The sequence below is a fragment of the Crocodylus siamensis genome, chromosome 1, assembly GCF_052110815.1.
Source record: "Crocodylus siamensis isolate JL-2025a chromosome 1, ASM5211081v1, whole genome shotgun sequence".
Classification (NCBI taxonomy): domain Eukaryota; kingdom Metazoa; phylum Chordata; order Crocodylia; family Crocodylidae; genus Crocodylus; species Crocodylus siamensis.
Genome location: NC_143395.1, coordinates 204,183,834 through 204,195,265, shown reverse-complemented (window position 1 = coordinate 204,195,265; position 11,432 = coordinate 204,183,834).

Genomic DNA, 11,432 nt, shown 5'->3' with positions numbered 1-11,432 from the left:
GGTCCTACCATCTGCCCAGGGCTGTGGGACTCAGCCCCACTGACCTGCAGGTGCTGCCGAGCATGAATGTGGAGTAGCTAGTCCAGGTTGGGCCGTGGAGACCAGGCCTTTCTCAGTGGCTTGGCTTGGGGTTGCAGGAGCTGCACAAACAGATTGCTCCCAGCTCCCTGGCTGGGCAGGGCTGTCACAGAGCCGCAGCCAGCTGGGAAAGGCCTGGCAGGGATGCCGTGGGCAGAGCCATGGGGGCAGAGCCCTCCCCAGCCAGCTGCGGCTGCATGACAGCACAGCCTGGCAGCATGGGTTGCCTGGCCCAGCTTAGAGGTGCCAGCAGGCCCCAAGCTCAAATGCATGCAGCCCCTGCCACACCCTTGCAGCTGCACCACAAGCTGCATGCTGGCCAGGGCTGGGGCGGCTGTTCTGCCTCCTTTATCTCCAGCTGCTGCTGCCACTGCCCCTGCTGCACTGCTCAGGGTGAGTGAGTGGGAAGCTTCAGCCCAGTGGCTTTTGCCCAGCACACAGAGCTCTGGCTTTAGCTCCTGGATGTCTTCCACCTGCTCCGCCCACCTGGTGCAATGAACAGCCCCTGAGGGTGGGCAGAGCAGGTGGAAGGTGGGTGAGAGCTGAAGCCAGATCTCCATCCACTGGGCAGAAGCCATGGGACTGAAGCTTTCCCTTCCCCCCAAGCAGCACAGCAGGGTCAGGAGTGGAAGGGCAAGAAGCTGCATGCTGTCTGGGCCCAGTAGGGTTGATCTGCTTCCCTCACCTCCAGTTGCAGCTCATGCTCCTGCCATGCCATGCAGCACCACCCAGGGTGGGTGGAAACTTCAGCCTGGCGACTTCTGCCCAGTGCATGGAGATCCACCTCCAGCTCTTGACCTCTTTCCACCTGCTCCACCCACCCGCAGGGGCTGCTTATCGCACTGGGTGGGCAGAGCAGATGGAAGGCATCCAGGACCTGGAGCCAGAGCTCCATGTGCTGGGCAGAAGCCGCCAGGCTGAAGCTTCCCATCCATCTTCCCACCCAAAGCAGCATGGCAGGGCCAACAGTGGTGCCAGCTGAAGGCAAGGGAGGCAGATCAGCCCTGACAGCCCTGGCCAGTGCGCAGCTTATGGTGCAGCTGCAGCCGCTGGGTGCTGCACAGGACAGGGGGAGTGGAGGCAGCTGTGGACATATGAGCCCCTGCAGCAGGTGGCTGCTGGGCTCAGGGCCCACTGGTGCCTCTGAGCCAGCCTAGGCAGCCTGCTGCCTGGCCAACCACCACCCATGCTGCTGGGCTGGGCTTTCACGCAGTCACAGCCAGCTGGAAAGGGCCTTGCCCCCACAGCCCTGGTCGGCCTGGGCCCTTCCTAGCCAGCTGTGGCTGCGTGACAGCCCCACCCAGCCTGGGCGCAGGAAGCCAGGAGCAATCTGACTGCATAGCTCCCACTGGCCTGAGCCCGCTGGGAATGGCCCATCCCCTGTGGTGCAGCCTGGGCTGGCCCCTCCATGCCTGCCCGCTGCAGCATCTGCAGGTCAGCTGGTCTCAGCCCCACAGCTCCAGCCATGGGGGAGGCAGGCAGATGTGGACCATGCTGTCCAGCTCTGGCTATGTCCCCTCCCCTGTTGCTGGAGTGGGGAGGGGTGGAATGCCTGACAGGGGCTGCTCTGCCCTGGCCAGGCAGACCTCAGCTGCTGGTGGAACAGGGGACAGAGTAGGAGATTAAATCCCCCTCCCTTTCCCTGTTTGCTTCAGGCTGCAAATGGGACTGGCCATGCCACCTGCCACCTGCCCCCCCCGAACCTCACCCCCCACTGTCACTTGAGCAGCAAAATGGGGAATGCCTGACAGAGGTTGTTACACCTTGGCCAACCAGACCCTGGCTTCAGTCTCCCAGTGGGAGAGGGGAGGGGAATAAACCCCCTCCATGCTCCCTTTGCCTCAGGGGCCCATGCTGGGCCAGTATCTGGTCATGCCCCTACTTCTGCTCTGGCTAGAAAACAGAGGGGTGGGGCCAGCCCTACTCTCTGGAGCAGAGAGCACAGCCCAGCCCAGGGATACTGGGGGTGTATGATTTAACTTAAACTAGGAAGGGGTCTGGGACAGAAGTTCTATAAACCAGTTTGACCCAAATCAGTTAAGTCTGATATTGCATTCAAGACTTGAAGCTTTGTTAAAGACCAGAAATGCCAGACAACAGCATCAGGTTAGTCCAAAGAAACACACTCAGAACTGCATTTAGGGCTGTGCTAAACATGTTCGTTTCGTTTCAACGTCTGTTTCACCATTTTGAAGGAACAGTGTTTTGTTTCATCATTTCATTTTGTTTCAAAGCACTGTCCTGTTTCATTTTGTTGAAACTGTTTTGCTGTTTCGACAAGTTTCGCTGTTTTGCCCATAGGCTATAATGGGGAATCATAAAAATGCCTAAAACTTTGTCATTTCTTGCCTGATTTGGATGAAAATTGCAGGGATGGTAGCCCCTCCTGAGTGCATGAAGCCTGTCAAGTTTAAATGAGATAGGTACAGAGGTTTCTAGGAAATTGCACCTCAAACTCTTTAAAGCATTGCACCTCAAACTCTTTAAAGCAAAACTCGTGACACTTGCTGGTAGGGGCCGCCACCTCCCATCTGACATGCAGATCCGGGAGCCTGCACCCCTGGGAGGGCTGCAGAGCTGTGCCAGGCTCCTCTTGTGGGTGCAGCCCCCCCCGATCTGTGCATCACATGAGAGGAGATTGCCACTGCTGCCTGGGATTGGCACTGAGCACTGCACTGTAAGGAGTCCAGTGAAGCCCTCCTGCCGTGAGGAGGCTGCCACTGCTGGCACTGAAGCCAAGTAAGCCCAGCTTCAAAACTCAAAACATTTTGAAATGTTTTGAGCGCCCTTGTTTTGTTTCAAAGCTGTTTCGAAGCCTTTTGTTTTATTTTGATGTCACTGTTTTGAGCATGAAACACCCGGTGAAATTTCACACAGCCCTACTGCATATCATTTGGAGACTGGAGAAATCACAGTCCATATGGCTTCCCCTAGTGGCCTTGTTTGCACGTTGAAGAGAAGGAGCAAAAGTAATCAAACCAGGCATAAAAGGCATATGGAGGTGTTGAAGAGAGAAAATATTGTGAGCTGGATAACTTAGATGTAGCCATGCTGCAGTGCAAAGTCCAGGGATCTAGCTTGTATTTCTTAATATAAGTAGTACCTAACAGCTTCCTGGTTTTATTTCTGCAGTAGGTGCAGGAAATATGCCAGGCTTTCCAAATAACAGCAAGGTAGCTGCTCTTCCCAAACTACTCGCACAAACTACCTTGAGTTGTGTGCCATAACCTTCCTTATATAGTCCGCTTTTATGTCACAAAACTTTACAGTGTATGGTGGCATTTGTCTAGTATTGCACTGTTGTAATATTCCATCTCAAAATTCTCCAGAAATGTCTTTCTTTCCTGAGGCATTGGGAATAGCCCTAGTTAATTACCCATCTCCCTGAGGTGCTTTCCTTATTGCAGGCCAGATTTTCCCATTACAGGTAAATAATACTTTAGGTGCCCATCCCTAGAGTAGCTCTTTCTACCTGTGTTTGGGAGTGGCAACTGCTCTTTCCCTGGTAAGACATTGAGCAAGAGCAGGGAACTGCTGTGTGTCAGCTGGGAGATAAATGATAGGGCATTCATTAAAATAAATATTAAAGGTTGAATCCAGTTTATACAGTAGTCCAGTAGATTTTTTAATAGTAATGAGCATTTGCCTTCCATAGTGAATGAGTTTTAGAGTACAGCAGAACAGTCATTAATGTCATTACATCATGTGATGAAACCTCCCGGAATAGATTCAGATAGAGCTGGCAGCCCTAAGCAAGAGATACTTAGCAGTTTCATCTTCACTTTTCCCTTAAGTAGGCATTCCCCTGTTCCTTTGGCAATAACAGCTCTTATTTATAGATCTGGCCATAACCTTTGATTAATATATGTCCCCAGATATATATGTAAAAATCCATACAGACAGCATGGCATAATTCATAGAGATGGTGGCAAAAATGACATAAACAAATATAGCTTATTTTTGGCTTTTGAACAAAACCAGACTTGAGGCTAATGAAATCACACTTGGGAGAGCTGTCTCTGTAGGAGACGTTCTAAACCCCCAAGTCATTCCTGCTTTTGGGGTAGATTCATAATACATATGCTGCACTGCTCTAATAGGGCAGAGGAGCTGTGTTAAAAAAACTAATGCTGAGCATGGTGATGATGAAGCACAAGGTAGCCCCTGCAATATGTGAACTGCATGCTGGTTTGAAAAGAGGAATAGCCTTTCTGCTTGGCTGTGATTCTGAGAATGCCTTTGTATGTGTTTGACTATATATAGAGATAGCTAGTCTATATATATATAGCTCTCTGCACCCTCTATGTTCCTCTTCCTGCCAAAGGAAGGACCTACCTGTCAGCTTCATATAGGGTAGACCACAGTGCAAACTGGCGAAGTGGGGTCAGGAGCACATTAAGCTCCTGAAGCAAAGACAAATGGGCATGGATTGTCCCTTTTTCAGAGCCACAAGTCCCTCCAGGGTAACTGCTGGTACAATGTGATTTACAGGGATTCCAGGACGGGGGACAAGGGGCCCACTTTAATTAGGGCAGTGCTCAGGAGCCACCCTAATTAAAGCGCCTGCAGTATAAAAGTTGAAATGTTTGGATATTTTCTAAACAAAACATTTTATTTTTCATTTTGAAATTATGCTTACAGGCCATATTTGCCTAATTGTGGGTGCTTCTACATGAGACACTTTACTACACAGTAGAGCAGATTACTGTGCAGTAAACACACACATATACACATGCAGGCACTTACTGCACAGTAAACTGCTCTACTCACAAGTCGATTTGCTACCTGCAAATGTAAGTAGCAAATTTACTCATGAGTAGTACATGTGTAGATGTGTGGATGTGTGGCTGGAAGCATTTACTCTCAAGTAGTTTACTTAAGAGTAAACTGCTCCCAGATCTTTTGCATGTGTAGATGTGCCCTGTATTAAATAAAAATGGAACTGGGAGGCAGTAGCCAAAGACACATGCCTTCTTTCTGAGATGCTGGAAGAAGTCATTCTCTGGAGACTCTCTTAAAAGAGGCACAGATTTTTGGTGTGATGTCTTTTATTGGACCAGCTGTATAGTTGAGATAAAGGTAGACAAGTATTCAAACCCAAATCCTTGTTCAGGTCTGATAAAGAAAGCAAGCACAGCAATATCTTTTTTTTCTTTTCTTTTCTTTTCTTTTTTTGTTAAACAGTGGGTAGAAGTGTGAAGGGAGAGAGATTCTCAGTCATGGCAGACAAACAAAAGGGACATAGCCTTTTGTTCATTTATTTTGGCTTCCCAAGGTATGATTTCTTGACAAAAACACAATGTGTTGAGTTGAGCGCAATGTTTTGTTTGACTTGAAATTTTTAGGTTTTTTGTTTTCCTATGGGGAAAAATAATTTGGGATCAACTTGAAAATACTCATTGACACTTTGATTTGGCCAGCAAACCAAAAGATCAATTCTTAGCATAGCTCTAGATATGGTATAGTAATGGTGCTACTGAAATCTGTACTGTGTAGACCCCTGACAGCTAACAGGACATTTTTCTGCTATTCAGGAGAGCGAAAGGTAAGAGTACAACACAGCAAATCTTCATGCTGGACCCCTGCCATTTCTAAAGATCTCTTTCATAGAAAAAGCTTAGCAAGTTATTTTCATAGTTGTCTACTGAAGCCATAAGTCAAGGCAGTAGGAGCCAGCTCCCAGTGCCAGAAGGAAGCTGTTAAATTTCAGTTTATCTCTGATGTAGCTGGGTGTTTCCAACTCTTCAGGATTAGGCTTTATGAGATGATTGCCTGTGCATGCAGCTAGCTTTTTGTGTCTAGTCTTCTGAAGGGTGGAGTACACCTTCCCATTAAAGAAGCATTCAGTTAGTCTCTTTCAATATTTGTGATAGGACCTGGTTATATGTCTATTGCCAAACATAACAATGCCCATGGGTTTGGGGATGCTGTCAGTCTTCTCTGACGATGGCAAGGATGTTGGCTGCAGGTAGAGAGACAGGACCAATATATATTACATGGACTTTCTCCAGAAGTATTTGGTGGCATGGGAACAAGACCAAAGAAAACAGCTTTTAGGAGTGAACCAGGGTTGGGCTTTGTGGGATGATGGGGAAAGAAAGTGCTAGGGTAAAAGGGCAGTAGCAGTCTGGGATGCTGATGACTTCAGTGACTTGAAGACATGGGAAGATGGGTAGAGAGAGAGCAAGCAATATTAAAAAAAAGAGGACAACAGTTGAGGGAGTAAATTTGGTTACATCAGAGAAGAAGCAGCTCTTAGTAAAGGTGGGGTGAAGGGAGAGGCATGTTGGGAACAAGAGAGAGCTGGTTTAGGTAGAAGGCCAAATGAAGAAGGAGAAGTGAAAAGGTAAAAAAGGATAGTATGGGGCATTAAATGGTGGTTGAAGCTCTGAGGACAAAGTTGAAAGACACAGGAGAGGAACACAGAAAGTCAGCAGAAGTGCCAAATCTTGTGCTGCTACCCCAAGTACCAGTTATCAGGGTGCATTGGTGATGCATAGGGGGTGCACACGGGTACACATGCACACCCTGAGATTGGCAGTACATTCCTGTGAAAAGTGCTGCTGACACTGCCAGCAGTGCCTGCAGGCAGTCGCCACTCGCCACCCCGCTCCCCTTGCCACCAACATTGCCGGCAGCATCTGCGGGCAGTCCCTGGTCACTTCTGGCTGCTGCCAACACTGCCAGTGGCAGCTGCATGTGGTCGCCGGTCGGCATTTGCCACTCTCCCCCTCCTCCCCCACCACTGCTGCGGCTGCCTGCGGGAGCTTCCCATTCACTGTTGCCATGCCCCCGCTGCCAACACTGCCGCCGACACCTGCAGCCAGTCACCATGCCCCCCTCCCTCCCCAGCCTCCGGGGGCACGTGTCATTCATGTCAGGATGTGTTTTAAAAGACGCTCATTATTTCTGGGACATCTGGGTTCTTCGACTACTCCTTCCCCTTGTTCAAAATGACACCGCAATGTCCCACTGTTCTTAAAATCCATATGCCTTCAAGTAAGATGGCGACCACTCCACAGTGCCTGTGCAGGTGAAAGAATCCCACCGTCTGCCACTTAACACAGTGGGATTGAAGCATGGGAAAATAAGCCTTCCTGGTGCAACTGGAAGATCTGCATTATTTACGTTATGGTGTCCACAACATGCTTGATGAATCACAAAAGAAAGATGGCTGTCCTGCCCCAGAGATGACCTGTTCTTTTGCAGTAGGTATCCAGTCCGTATTTTCTATTCGGGTCATTGCTTTGACCAAAAAGCACCAAGGGCTGAATTCTGCATTGTTCTCCACTGTGAGCTGTCACTTCCATCAGCACAGAGTGGGTGTAAAATAGTGCCAAATGAAAATCCTAACACTTGCCAGTTCCTGTGAGGGGAAAATACTGTGAACACAGCCACAAAGCAACATTTCTTGTGCCAACTCCCTCCTGTGCACTTGTAAAACTTCCTTAGGAACATAACCATCCTCTCTACAAACACCTGATCTCCTCTTCCCTTTCTATCTTCAGTATCTGTCCAGAGTATTGGTGGAATATTCTTCCACTTGTCTCCCAGAACTCTCATTTGCTACATGGCCATATTCCAGTCTCCTTGCCAAGTTGGAGTTCTCCCTCTGGCAGCCTCCCTGGGGTTCTGTGCAGTCATCCCATTCTGCTCAGGGGATGTGGTTTCTTTATTTTTATGTTTGCATTTGTATCCAAGGGAAAAATGAGAGTCTTTGGAAGGAAGCACCTTTGACCCTTCTGGGGTTCTCATTTTCATTTTTCTGAGCAGTATAAATACAGGAAGCATGAGGCTTCAATGGTCCCACTGTAGACATTTTATTATTTATTTATTAGATTTCTAGCCCACCCTTCCCAGGGTGGTTTACAATGAAAGAGAAAATAACCTATAAAAACAGAATAAAAGATTGAACTAAGAAAGTATAACAATCCCCCAGCTCCAATACCCCAAATTCAAAAGCAATTCACCCAAGCCAACCCACTCTAAAAAGTGTGGGCAGCAAACTCCATAAAAAGGTATCATGTTCTATGAGCCAGTGTTGTCAATGCTCACAATATTATCATAAATTCTATAGTATCTTCTACTGAGTATGTGCATGCTGCTGCTTAATCTGAGCATTCACAATCTGTACTTGTTTACACTTGGGACACTAGTATATGATAGGGCAGTGATATTGTTTCTAGGGTACAGGTGGTCACATAGGAAGCTTGTGCTAAAGCAAGGAACTGAATGCGGATCTCCTGGGTCCCAACTTACTGCCCTACTCACTACACCTTCCTCTCTCTCTCACCTGTATCTGTCTTTAGTGTGTGCATCTTAAAGTCCAGCTTCCGGAGTTGCATAATTATGTGACTGTAATTTTTTTAAGTATAAGTTGTGTTTCAATATCTAGTCCATATTGTTACTCTGAAAAATTAGAAAACATGACACCTGAAGACTCGCACTCTGGAAGAAAAATAAACATCCCAATGAATTTTAAGTATCTTATGATTTTTTGTGTCTTTGAAGTCAGTAACACTGATTGGGTGTATCTACATGTTCATCAATGTGCCATAGTTATGGCGCGTTAAGTTTAGTACTTGTATAACCAAGTACTAAATCAATGTGCACTAACTGGCAGTAGGCAAGCACGCAGCTTTTTAGTGATACTAACTACACAGTAGCATATTAGCATGGTTTTTGCCGTGACATACTACTGTGCTTTAGTATTAGGCTACTGCACAATTAGCGTATCTTGTAGATGCACCCACTGAATCTCATATTTTATCAGTGGAGCAGCAGTAGTCCTGTGAACTGATATTCAAGTGTTTATGTGCTTTTGCTTGGAAGGATGGGTCTTTAGGTCCAGTCCAAAGAGTTAGCAAAGTAAATTTGAGTTCTGGACAACTATAAATACCTGGAACGCTAAAGCTCTTTACACATGACTGTCAGCCGGTTAAAATTGTGTCATGTAATATTGCACAAGTAAAGCATGCAGGAAGGACTGAACAAGACTTGGAAAAATTGTCTGAGTGATACATAAAGAGCTCTTCTGTGGCATAAGGGAATTGCAAAAAGTTCTGTTCCCTGTATCAAGTTCTCCAAATGTTACATGTTGTGCGACAATATCTCCAAACACAGAAAAGAATAAACGCCTGGGAAATTGAAGGTGAAAGAGAGCAACAGTGTTTTTCTGGGTTCTGGCTAACCAGGGATGATGAATGTTTTGCATTTTAAGTGTTTAAATCCACATGCAATAGACTCATTAAAACAACAGCTGCCCTCTGTGGCCCTGTCAACTCCCATTAAAGACAAATGAGATTTCATATGTGTTTCAGTGGGTGTTGGATGTGACTTGAAAAGAAAGGACCAAAGACAGAGTATGAACCAAAATCCTCTGACCTTCAATATTCCCATGTGTCAGGAATATGCAGCTCCAGACACAAACTTTGGCACGCGGGCCTATTTATAAGAATTCTGCAGATGTTGTAGCCTGTGTCTGTGCTTAATGAATTAACCTGGAAACTTTTATACTGGAAAGCTGCTAAATAGGATTTTTTTTTTTTGGATGAAAGTTAGACTCCTGTTTTTATCCCTTGGAAACAGTTTCTTTCTTAAACAAGGCACTTAATTTTTATTTACAGAATCCAAGGGGGCATTTTTTTCTTTTGCTTAGTTCACAAAGAATCTGGTCTCCAAGGTTTGCTTTTAAAAAATAAGTAGTGTTGTGAATGTCAACTTTGAGGGCAGTTATCAACGTACAATCTGTCTCCTCTTCCCAAATCCCCTATTACTTTCAGTGGAAATGATACTGAAGGGTCAAAGGACACCAGATTTTTCATCTTTGCCTCTGAACAGGAGGAATTTTGGCAATTGAGGGGTTTTGTACATTCTGAAGGGGCAGAGCTAACATTTGGTTTTACCAGGAGAATGCACTAATATCTCCTTCTAGCCCTGTTGGATGTACTGCAAGAATCTAAAACCATGACAGCTGTCCTCAGGCTCTTCTACCAACCACTCAGTCCTGGACTGTGAATTGAAAATTGTGCCTGAGCACCTCCATTTACCATAATTGTCTTAGAGGAACCATTATAGTCTGTTGCATCAACAGCTTGTAGACTTTTAAGTCAACAATTAGCTAAACTGTTATTTACCCATTTGTACACTCAGACATTAGAGATTATTGGGGAAATAGATAACTAAGGAATTTTCAGTGTGTATTCAAAATCTCAAAGCAAGAAGCAAAGAAAATTTAAATATAGCACTAAAGATATTGCGCCAGATTCCATTACACCTACTAGGTGTTCAAGTGGATTTAGCCATCTAAGTGCAATTCTATTTTACCTTCCTCAAATTCCTGAAAATCTATTCATGCATCTACCTTCCTAATACACCGTCATCTTATTCTTAAGACTGAGTCACAGAAAAGTAGCAAGGAGGAGGACTTGCCAACCATATGCACCAACTGTAACATTCTGTTTCTTCCTAGTTGTGTAAGTGGTCATTCTTAGTCACCTACAAGGCATTTTTTATACTGATGCATACAATGGTATTCTGTTCCCAGGTGCATACATACACACACAGACAGGCAGTGAGTATGCCTGTCTTATCATTTTCCCTGACTAGCAGGGTAGCAAGGGCACACGCTAACCACCATATCACAGGTCTAGAGTAGGGCCTGGCTTCTAGCCTGGGCCCTTGCTCCCAGTAAGACAGATGCTTCCCCCCACATGCACTCTGCTTCACACTGTCCTCCATCAGTATTTTCCAAGGAATATATTTTTGGCTCAGCTTCAAAAGGAGTGCTGGAAAAGGCAGTGAATAATGCCTGCTCTATGTGATGTTTAGCCTCCCCTACCAGAAAGAAAAAGGGGTCCTTGTTCAAACTTTCAGTGACTTCAGCATCCTAGGGTAATGCCCTAGCCATTGAACTCTGGGGGTAAAAGGAGGATATGCCCACTCCTTTTCTGTTCCTGGAGCTAAGTCTGGTAGCCATGGGTACTAGAAAACTCCATTTTCATGAATCTAAGTCCCCTACATGTTTGCAAGGTGTATGAATGAGGCCTATGGCCACTACTGCGCATGCTAAGTTGTTCCGACTACACAGCCACACACAGTTGGGTCACTGGGTAGCCTGCTCCTGTGCCATGCCCTGACAGCACAGTCTGCTACTGTGCCATGGCATGTACAGGGCTAAAAGATGTCCACAACAAGTATGCCCATAAGATACAAAGTTGCCATTGGTACAGAACCTGGCACCAGTATGTCTGATGTCCAAACTTTGCCCAGCAAGAACAAGGTGGGAGTGGGGTGAACTTCCCTTGGCCCTGTCACCTCAAGACTTATAAATTGAGTGCACAGCTCCCTGTGGT